Source organism: Egretta garzetta, unplaced genomic scaffold (assembly GCF_000687185.1).
Source record: "Egretta garzetta isolate BGI_Z169 unplaced genomic scaffold, ASM68718v1 scaffold287, whole genome shotgun sequence".
Classification (NCBI taxonomy): Eukaryota; Metazoa; Chordata; class Aves; order Pelecaniformes; family Ardeidae; genus Egretta; species Egretta garzetta.
Window position 1 is genome coordinate 6567782 of NW_009260435.1, and position 12509 is coordinate 6580290.

Below are 12509 nucleotides of genomic sequence, written 5' to 3' on the forward strand. Positions count from 1 at the left end.
TTTGTGCACAGTTTTGACATAGACACTGTATGTGTGTGTTGATATATGCGAGTACATGTAGAAATATGTTCTTATGTCATTGAGATAAAATTATATGAACATTGAGAAAAGGAATTGTATTCCTTTTTCTAACGCATCTTGCGTATTTACACTGGCGATTATGAAACTGCTTAAATGAGACCTGTAATATAAAAGCTTGGGGAAAATGCATGTGTAAGTATATTCAAATCCAGTACAACTATAAAGCAAAACCCTTCTAAGATGGGACAATACTTGGAGTGTCTTTAATTTCCTACTTTTCGTTGTCCTCAGTGATCTGGAGCTCCTTAATTCTCTTGGAGACACTATGCAGTATTCTTTTTTGTGCAGCCTTTTTTAATTACAACAGTAACTAGAAAAAAAAAGTGTGCTGTCAGTGTGCTATGTTAGCAGGTCAGTTTGCTAGTCACATAATATTAAGCTGACTCTTGTTCAAACATAACCTAATTTACCTTGTGTGCTTTTGTTCCCTGTCTCAGTTCATAATGTTGTAGGTGTCTGATGCAGATTGTTAGCAAAGATAAAAATTAAAAGTTATTAGGAGAAGGAGGCAGTTTATGCTTTCACTGTCTTGAAATAACTAGTAAGGACAGATTTTTCCTTGGTGTGTTTTTATATCAATTTTCTGAAGTCAGTGATACTACATTGTGCCATACGACCTAAAGACATGGCTGAAATTTTCAGGCAGAAGGTGATTTGGAGATGCTATATGTTTGCTGCTCTTTAGGCTATTCAAGACGCGGTTGCTATCTGCAGTCATTTTAAGCCCGTGTTGCTTGTGTTCGTCTGAGACACCACTGATTACTGTAGCATGTTGTCAGCTTTGCTGTGTCAGCATGAAAAAATTCTTTTGATGTGGAAAAAATAGAAGGCATTCAGTGTGTGCTTAGCACTGTTTGTGACTGTAACATTTAAATTGGTACCATGGCACCCTATACATGCAGAAAATATTTTTCCCTTTTCTCCTCAAAAGAGTATTTCCTCAGTAGACTACATTTATATATGACTGCAATAAATAAAAGATCAGCTTTCATTTAGGTTTGGTTTTTTTTTATATACAAAGATTCTCATTTACCAAGTTCTTGCAGCATGCATTTTTCTGTACTTTGTATTAACTAGCCTCATAGCTGCAAGTTCATGGGCTAGAGGAAAACAAGCCCTTTCTCCTACCTCCTGCAACAGGAACATGCTTCTCCAATTCTTTTCTTATTGCACATGCTGTTTTCAAGTAACCCTTGCAAATAATGAAAATTTAAAAAATGGAAAATAAAGTGCTACTCAGAAATATTTGTGGCTGCCAGCCAACCTGTGTAAGACCAAGGACCATGACTACCGCTGGTTAAAATTGTCCAGGAAGAATGTCAGAACCAAACTCTTAGTAGAGCACACATTGATTGGTAAAATGACTCCTTTCCTAATTGTCAGTGTTGTCTCCTAGTTGGCATTACAGCAGTAAGACTCAATTAAACCACTTACTAGCTATAAGTAATAACAAAGCTTTTAAAGATATTATGCATGTATTCTGCATGAGCTTAAAAAAAAATAAAATGTCTTTGCTACGGATATGTATGACTTAAATGAAATAAGAGATAAAAGCAGGGGGGAGTGTGTTTTGGTTTGGGTTTTTTTTTTACGTTAACACTGAAGGAAAATTTTTTTCCTTTGATTTATTTATAGATAGCATTCAAATTAAAAGCATTTATATTTGCATTGGTAAAGCAAATTAAGGGCATCCTAACTAAAAATTAAAACTGAATTAACTCAGACACACAGTACATTATCCTCAACATTTAAAAAGCTGGAAATGCTTTTGAGAATGCATGTCAATATTCAGTGAGGGTTTGGAAGAAATAATAATCAGGACTCCTTTTAAATGCATAGCTTGCAGATGAATTATAGATTGGTTTTTAGTTGATACATTTTAGATGTACATTATTTCAAAGTAATGGTTACTTCCATATGCAGGTAGTTTTATATTATTTTAACATTAATAACATTATTTATTGTTCATTGGAGACTAACATGTATCAGTTAGGATCAGAATTGTTTTCCTGACAATAAGCTCATTGAACTCTCCCTGCTCTATCATCACACTCCTCATCAAAGAAAAAACACCTCCAAACCCTGTGGTTTCCACATTGCTTGGCAAACAGGGAAAAATAATCAGTATGAATTTCCTTCCAGTTACTATTGGAATGATTACACCTACAAGATGCATTAGGCAATTGGATATCTAGGCCCTGGTGTCTATTTATGAAGTTTAATTTGCTCCCCCAGACCAACTCTTCCTTGCTCCCCAAAATACATAAAATCTAGGTATGGATTCTCACTCTGTTCATTTATTATAAGTAATTCTTCCCTTTTATTGCCTTGAATAATCATCTTATTTAAAAACAGATCAAATGAAAGAGAAATACTGTGATTTCTAGTTTGTGGTTTTTCATTATTGAGTGTTTTAGTATTATTTCTTGCCGTAATTTGCAAGGCAGATGAGAAATTCTGCCCTTTTGTTCAGACAAAAAAATAGTGAAAGGGCTTAGGATTTCTACTGGAATGTGATGGATGTTATTTAATTTTTTATTTGTATTACATTGAATGGTCAGCTTCATGGATGCATTGTGCAAGACATCCGATTCTCACACTGTATTCTGTGTTCTAATAAGGCTAATAATGCACAAATTAAAACATTGTATGTGAACAACAATCTATTCAATCTACATGAACAATAATTCCTGACAATTTTCTGACTCTGTATTGCAGATAACCCAAGCGAGGAGGTACAAAAGTGGCTTAGCATAGATCGCAAACCCTGTGCTGTGGGCATGAACTGCCATAGCAGAATGCTTCTGCTTGAGCTACACTTGAAGACTTACCCTGGGTGTCTCCAGCTTATTGTGTCTTAGGCATGCACTCATGCACAGAGACCATGACTATTCAAATGGGACAAGTAGGATTTAGATAATACAAATGGAGAAACAAAATTAAATTGGAAGTGCTTTTTTCCCACCAGCCCTTTCAGTGATAATTCAAGGAGGGTCACAGTAGTAGTATCTGGATAATTTATAAATCCAAGTACATGGAAATTTGCTTCTGTGGCTAAAATGTTAAACTGGAATATAAGTTGAATCTTAAATAGTTCTGATTTTATTTCTGGTTTTAATTTGTTTCTTATTTCTAATTTTTAATTTATTTTAATTTCTGATTTCTTTTTACTTTTTTTTTTTTTTGATGCATGTGTGAATTTCATTCAGTAGTATGTGCTCCGAGAGTTTTATTTAGCTAGTGAAATTCTAATCTTTTCTAGCAGAGTCTAGGGGAATGTTTATGACTGAGCAGGACTAACAATCTGAGCAAGATCACCACTGAAAGTAGATAAAGAAAAAAACCAGGATATTTGGATACATGTTTGGAAAATATTTGGAAAACATTAAAAGGAAAGAAGCTTGATAGCCAATTAAAAAAAATTAAAATCAGCTTAAAGTAATCTAGTTGATTCTTATTTCCTTCTGCCAGCTTTGTAGTTTTGAACATGTAGCTGCTTCCCCCTCACGAATGATACTCTCTTCTTAACACCTGTATGAAAGGCCAAGCAGAAATTGCATATGATTTGGAAATAATGAAATTGAACAGACCCAAAGCTGCAAAGATAAACTAAACACACTGGAGAAATAATTTTTGCTAATTCTTTCTGGTTACAATATTCTTACAGGGTGGTAGTAGCCATAGATTTGTTTTTCTTTTAATTGAAATCCTTGTAAATAACATGATAAAAAAATAAAGACAGCTGTTCTGTGAAAGCTGAGTTGGAACATTTCTTTCAGACATTCCTATCTCTCATCAACAGACAGTATACCCTGAATTTGCTGCTTTGCCACTTAAGATAAATGAATTTGTAAACACATTTTCTAAGTGAGTCGGGAGCAAATTTTATTCATCGGTACAACATTCTATAAATTCATAGATGCATTATAGATGAACGGGTTTGATCCCTAAGCTAAGCATCCAGGCACAAGATAGTCAAGATGTGCAACAGCTATGATTTACTTTGAGCCAACGAATCTCATTATCTTTGTGTTACCAAATGCTAAATCATTGGCTTGAGGCCTGTTTTGAATAGCATGCACAGCTTAATCATGTGAAAAGAAAAAAAGGTGATCCTTATTTTTGAGAATTACATTTTGAGTCACAGACATAACTTTAGCATTTTGGACAACTGTGGAAATTGTAAGAAACCGAAGTAAAGAGGAAGTTGTGTGATAGAATAAGATGTGGAAATCTAAAATCTGAAATTTAAAAACATCTAGTCCGTAACACAGATTAGCAGCACACTACTCAAGAAAGATATGGTGTAGTATTCATAATCCAAACATTCACAGAGGTCAATTATTTTGCAGAGACCGACTTGTACAGCTCAGTAATGAATTTGATAGTGACAGGAATGGAATGAAGGATGGGAAAAGTTTAAAAATATGCTAGTAAAAAAATAATATAAATGTGACACCACTACATTTATATTTTATCTTTACAATGTGGAAGAAACATACTCCCCTTTTCAAAGTCATTAACTCAGAGAAGAAAATGTGAATATGAGAAAGGATTCAGTCTGAGATTGTTTAGATTCATGTGTCATCTATGATGGAATGGAATTACAGTGCGTTTGAAAGGCTCTTGGTGCAGTAGCCTGGAGACTGAAATACTCTAGACATCCACAACATAGATCTAGTACATGCAATTGAAATGAACCTTTTTTTTCCCTCTAGACAGCAGTCTTCATACATGGAGATAATTGTTTCAAGAAGTAAGATGATTATTAGCTTGGCATACAATGACCATACAGTCTTTAGCTTTTCTCCAGAAACTGGCTTCAAATGTTTCTAAGTACTCCTACATACTGATGAGATTAATGCAAACGTGAAATTGGATATCTGTAAGCTAGCAAATGGTACTGCTATAAAACTCTTGAAAAGTTTGTTTGTTTTTAATAAATAATTAACCCTGCTTATTTTTCAGTTTATGTAGTCAATCATAGTTACTAAAGAAAAGACTGTTTACCTGTAATTAAGGTACTAGATGCAGGACTTCACCCTGAGAAGCATTTTATTTTTCCTTGGTTGAATGTTTCTCGGAGAGAATGCATGTTAAAGAAACACTGCTTATGAAGAAGGACATGAAATCCCAAATCAACATAAGGATCTCTTCTATGGTGCGCTTTACTGAGCAATAACAAAAAATTGCTGTAGCTGACACTAACTTCTGTAGGACCTTAATCCTTGTTAACCAAATTCCACAGTACTCTGCGATTGAAGCGCAATACTGTGTTCAATGTGTTTCTCATAAGGTATTAACGTTATAGAAAGCACACTGTTCTTATCTGTTTAAAAAACATTTGAATTTCAGAAAGATTCATTTCAGCAACTTGACTCTGTAAACACCTATTATATCTCTCCTTAGAGATATCAGAATTTTGTGGAACATTTCCTTGCTCAGAAGTTACTCAGGTTAATAATTTTGTCTTTCATTACTAATTTTCTTCCAAATGATTTGACCTCCTGATATATGAGGTGATTTTGTGCAGTGACTTTGACTGGTATGTTCTAATGACAGCAGTGATAGGTTTTGTATTTGGCATTTTTGAATTTTAATGAATATTTTGAGTGATAATTAGCTATCCTCTGTGGACAAAATCCTCTTTAAACTAAACTGTGGCTCTCTGCAGATAAGACAGCAGATTCTCTATAGTGTTGATTAAAAGAGGAAATTTTGACCTAAATTTAAGAAAAGTGATATATATGAACTTTCATTTTATATCAATCACAATTCAAATTTATATAAAAATTGATTTTTAAAATAGCCCTAGCAATAATTCCTGAATTTATGTGAATAGGAATTGATATTTAGAACTAACACATGCCTCCACATATATCACCTTAACTTATCTGAAAAGGTAGGACTAGCTATTCGATGGTGGAGTTTGATGTAGGTAATGTGCTGTGCTTAGAGGAAAGGTCATCAGGCCCGGTATCCCACCTCCCAGACTGGCCAAAAGCAGAGGCATAGGAAGATAAGAACAGAGTAATTTTTAATGATGCTTCCCCCCAGAACTGCCTCCCTGTTTCTATGAGTTTGGGACTCTCTTATAATTGCTTTTTGCTTAGGACATAATTTTTTTGGAGGAAAGAGACGAGATTGCTGTCAAATTCTTCATTTTTAAAAGAGATTTTAAATGAATCTCACAAGTAAGTACGACTAATTGTACAGAAGAAAGATGCGAGTTTATTCTGTACCTAAGAGACATTTCAAGCTAGGTCTTGTTCACTGAGTATGTTCTGTCTCCCATAAGGTTAAGTCTAGTCTGCATTTTTAGATGTTATATTTAGTTATTCTTTTTCCAACTTATTGCTTGTAACTTAATAGAAACAAGATGTTTGTGGCTACAGTGCTAATTTGAGAGCCAGGAAATAATAGGACCAGTTCACATACTTTGGGTAGTCTCCTCAATGGATGGCAAGTGTACATTTCTGAAATCAGACAGACAGCACTATATTATAAGGATATGGGTCCTACATACTGACGAACTAGTCCCATTCTCAGAACTAAATGATTGTGTACATCTTTGCTGTACAAGGGCTGAAATAGCCTTTCAGGGAAGCTGTGCAATACACAGAGATACAGGGCTTAGTTCTGCCAGATGCAAGTCCAGTATGCATGCTGCTTCTTGCACCTTCTGGAAAGCAATGAGTGTGGTATTTAATAAGTTGGCCTTAGAGGTGGCTCTGCTGGACCTGCAGTCACTTAATCATAATTACTTCAAGTACAGATGCCAAAGTATCATTTGTTTTCCCTTTATGCAGCACATCATAGTCCCCTTAGCCATAGGGAATGGAGAGCTGACAACAGAAGGTAACAATAATTCATTTGTCAATATCCATTTAAGTTGCAGACTTCTTAGTTTAAAGTACACATCCTTCATGTGCTCACATAGCATCTGCCTTAGCACTATGTCTGTCAGGTCACTGCAAGTCTCCAATTCTAATACCAAATAATAGTTTAAAGCATTGTGTTCAGTGCTTTGTTTTCAATAACTTTTTGGTGTAACAGTTGGTGTAAACCAACTGAGCTGTAACAGTATTATTCAGAGCACATGTAAATAATTTTACATTCAAAATACTTATTTAGGAGGAAAGGTCTTATTTTCCTAAGATGTATGTATACAAATTTTCTGCTGACATCTGATGGAAAAGCTGGTGGGTGTAAGGTTTCAAGCCATCTTGAGTATCTGCTAAAGTGATTGACAGACTATTTATCTTCTAACCAGTTGTTATAAATTCGAGAGGATTTTACTGATGTGCAATTTATGCCTTAGACACAGAGGGAAAATCTTTCTAATCTTGCTTTTCAAATGAGGTGATCATCCACTGCAGAGCAGTGTGCCTGAAACACAACCAGCTGCAAGCTACAGATATTTATTCAAAGGTTGGAAATGCAAAATCCTATGACATAATTCACTGCTAAACAAACCTCTGATTATCTTCATTATCTACTATTCTTATTAAACCTTTATTTTGTAAAATGTCTCATAATTTAACCTTGCAATTTGCTGATTCTGCTTAACAAAGGCAGACTATTTTATCTTGAAAAGAATTAACACAATAGTCTTTACCCTTATTTTATTATTTCAAAAGGTTTTTTTATTTATTTACTAAATCTGCAAGCAGTGCAAGTATTTGTATGAGTTTGAAAAAGACGATGTTCTGCTAACAAGAGAAAAATACAACCTAATCCTCTTATGCTAATTGAATGGGAAGGGTGTTAATGCCTTTCAGCAAGATTTTAGAGGTTTCATCACTGGAAAGAACTTCATGCAGTTCCCAGACTACTCTTCTGTAGTTTCACTGCAAATACTCAGTAATATTTATCCTTGACTGTATTTTCACCAGGAAAGTGGTCTCAATACAGTCAATTCCTAAAAGTAATTCCTGTATCTCTTCGGGGTTTTTTTGAGAGACTTAAACATAAATGTGGTAAATAAACAGCCATGTGATAAATTATTTTATACTTTTTGGACCATAGTTAACAATTCATTTTTAACCAGTTAGAGCTACCTGTTTCCAGCTAGCCAGTTGGAAGAATCACTAATATTAGAAGTCTATAGACTACTAGCAAGTCTTAATAGTTATGTCTTAGTAGATACTGCCTGTAGGGAATGTGTCAACTGTTAATGCCTGCAAATCTAATTTATTTTCAGGTTTGACTTATTCAAATGATGCTGTCAATCCTTTCCTCTAACTTTTTAAAGAAAATTTAATTTTTTTCCTATGATAATGTTAAATGAGCACCCATGAAACCATTCACAGGACTTCAAGGTCAGCAGTGACAAAAAAGTCTTTTTGAAGAGTTATTACACGCTGAGAAACAAGAAGCTATAGTTGGCTGTGAACTGCTAACCTGACAGTTAAACCCTGAGTTACTAGAAAGTTAAGCAGCTCCATTTTCTTTTACAAATGAGGCCTTTCCAGTGACCTATCTCCACAGCTATTGTAAATTGACAGTCTCAATATTCTAACCACCTTCCCCTCTAGCCGTATAACCATTCATTGAATAGGTGCTCTTGGAATAAGGTCAAGAATGTTTGGCTTATTGTTCTTAAATGGTACAGTTTGAAATGTTTTGCTAAATCTCCAGGTTTCATTTGAAGTGACATATTCTGTCCTTCTATTCACTTCTACATTAGTTTTCAAGTAGTACACTATGTTTACCTCTGCCTATAATAATTAGTATTCATGAAAAGAAAGCTATCTTTTTTTGCATGAGGCGGGGGAAGCACATACATGAAATCGTGTTGCAATGATTAATTAATTGCCTGTGGTAAGTATTTCCAATTTTACTGTGTTAAAAATCTGAACGGATGCATCATGTCAAAAAAAAAATAATCAAATAATCTTTACTTGGTAAACTATAAACTAAACCATAAAATGCTAATCAAGTAAGTTCTGAAACATTAATTGCTTGTATTTTTAAATAAATATCAAGTTTAAGAATTTTTCTTCATTTGAAACAGCAAAAGGACACATAATTTTAAAATAACGGCATGCTAAAATGCCCCCCTTTTTTTCCTGGGCTATTATGTTTTTCTTTAACATGACATCACCTTTTTGCATGAGGGATACACTAAAACATGGACTTCCTAAGAAGATTTATTTCAAAGAAGAAAGTATGGCAATAAAAGCAAAAAATTTAAAGACATATTAAAGGCATAATTCTGTAATACTAAAATAACAATAAAGTAGCCTCTCTGTAAATGAAATTGAGCCAGGATGATTTCAGATACACAAATCTCAGGAATATATGTAGTTGATATATTTCAGGTGGAACTGGATGCAATGAAATGGAACATTTTTATTATGTAAATTTAATTATGAGGTTGAATTATCTAACACTATTTTGTAGTTATCTGATATTGTTAACAGAGAAATGTATTCTGTTATACAAATACTCAAAAGTAGTTAAATGATAACGTTTAAATGGCAAGATCACAATTTTTGAAGAAAGGAAATGGGCACAAAGAACAACAGGAATTGCGTCACAATTATGCTGATATCTTATTAAAAATAAATATAATTCGGTGTGGGGTCCAGTATTCTCACTGACTTGGGTTGGGACATTCCTCAAAACCAGAAAAAGATCAACTTCTCTGATGAACTAACTCATCTTCCCAAATTATTTTAAGATTAGAATAGCCCCATAACTTTTCTAGGGAGATTCCTAGTCTTTTTAACTAGTGGGAACAGGGACTGAAGGAGATGAAGTTATAAATTTACTACTTTACCTATGTAGATATTAGTACCTATACCTATGTATGTTAAGAGACACACTACAAATATACAAGCAAGTATAACATGCATGACCTCTTAGGGAAGCCTTATTTCCATCTGAAGAAAACAGGAGGGTTAAACTGGGTGTCTGACACCCAACTTCCAGAAGTAAAGGCTTCTAAATTGTAATGAGCTAAAACTATTCTTGCATGTATGTAAACCTATTTAGCTAACACCCATGGAGTTTTTAGATCTATGTGATAGCACCAGTGCACAAAATGTTCTCTAACAGCTTTAATTTAACCGATTTTATTTCCTTTCTTGCTGCATGTCAGGTTCAATAAAACCTGTTTTCATTCTCAGGTCTGGTTTAGTATGATCAGGAGTCTGGAACTCAGTGCTTAGTTGCTGGTGGGGGTTAAACAGTCATTGTTCAATCCATTTCAAAACACTGAATTGTAGACACAGAGGAAGGATTCCAAATATTAACAGACACATTGGGTGGAATAATTTGGTTTTATTACTGAAGTAGTTAAATCTACCTTAGGGGCCAGATGAATAAGTTTTCCGTCAGTGGTTTTCCAGTGAACAATCTTTTGAAAAGTATACCAGTATGTAGAGATAAGAAGGAAATGCAGTTCTGTTGTCTGTTTTTTATTAAACATTTTAAGTTTACAAAAAATACTGTATTAGACTTAAGAGTTTGAAGAAATTGCAGTAGGTGATGTTTTTGCATGTCAGTTGTGCAAGGCCAGGTTCTGTTAGTATGGATTTGTACAACTGGCCCTTCTGACCTCAGTAGTTTTCCCACAGGCAAATACAGCTGCCTCCAAGTTCAGTGTCTGTTTTGTCTTGTTTGAATTTCACCCACATGGCCTCCCATAGTTACATTAGCACTGGCTCATTTTATGCTTATAGCTATGTTTAGTTTAGTGCCAAGTCAGTATGGAAACAGACCTTGTTATTGAGATAAAATATTACACAGGAAATTGCAAGATGAACATAAAAAGCATACAGATTAGCAGCAGAGAGAAAGATTGCCGGACTTCTGAGTAGCCTCAATAGTCAGCAGAAACATACTTTGCAAAGCATTTTACAACTTTGTATAATCCATTCTAGGACAACCTAAAAATTCTACCAGAGCTCTGGATGGATTGCACACTGTCTCACAGTCACCAGAATGTGTTTTAATTGAGTTGGCATATATTCTTTATGCATGACAATATTAATAAATACTTTACTTTTCCCTTATTCCTGTATTTCCTTCCCTTATTCCTATGCATCCTATTCTTTTCCCTTATTCCCAGTGACTTAGGAAATACTTAGGATGATCTTGAGAAGTATTAAAATTTATATTTATTATTAAATATATTTTAAAGTTCAAGCTTCTGCATAGCTATCCATGGAGCATTTGTGTGCAGGTAAAACATGAGGGATACTTTTTCATTATTTAAAACTGATCTCTTGGAGCAGGGCAACCACAAAAATAGGCCATAAAATCTCATTGCCTTAAAACATAGAATCATAGAATGTTTTGGGTTGGAAGGGACCCCTAGAGGTCATCTAGTCCAACCCCCCTGCAGTGAGTAGGGACACCGCTAACTAGATCAGGTTGCTCAGAACCCCATCCAACCTGGCCTTGAATGTTTCCAGGGATGGGGCCTCCACTACCTCTTTGGGCAACCTGTTCCAGTGTTTCACCACCCTCATTGTAAAGAATTTCTTCCTTATATCTAGTCTAAACCTACCCTGTTTTAGTTTAAAACCATTCCCCCTTGTCCTGTCACAGCTGTCCTTACTAAAAAGATTTTCCCCGTCTTTCCTATAGGCTCCCTTTAAGTACTGAAAGGCCGCAATCAGGTCTCCCCGCAGCCTTCTCTTCTCTAGGCTGAACAAGCCCAACTCCCTCAGCCTGCCCTCATAGGCGAGGTGCTCCAGCCCTCGGATCATTTTTGTGGCCCTCCTCTAGACCTGCTCCAACAGTTCCATGTCCTTCTTGTGTTGAGGGCTCCAGAGCTGGACGCAGTACTCTAGGTGAGGTCTCACTAGAGCAGAGTAGAGGGGCAGAATCACCTCCCTCGACCTGCTGGCCACGCTTCTCTTGATGCAGCCCAGCTCTCCAGCCTGTCCAGGTCTCTCTGGATGACATCCTGTCCTTCTGGTGTGTGAACCGCACCACTCAGCTTGGTGTTATCTGCAATCTTGCTGAGGGTGCACTCGATCTCACTGTCTAAGTCATTGATGAAAACATTAAACAGTACTGGTCCCAGTACGGACCCCTGAGGGACACCACTCGTCACCGGTCTCCATCCGGACATCGAGCCATTGACCACTACCCTCTGGACACGACCATCCAGCCAGTTCTTTATCCACCGAACAGTCCACCCATCATTTTAGAGGCTTATCTAATTCTGTTGAATAAAAATGTTCTGCTTCTGTCCCTCCCCCGGTTTAAGATACCTGTAATGAGGTTATCTTTTTGGTGGATTTTTTTATAGTAGACCTAACAGTGCAAATCTGATACTAGTCCTAAAGTCTTTACTCAAGCAACTATATGGATGTGGCACTACAGGTTTAGTATCCCTCTTTGAGCTGTGGAATTAAACCCTAAAGAATGATTAAGCCACATCAACAATAAATTATAATTAAATGTGATAC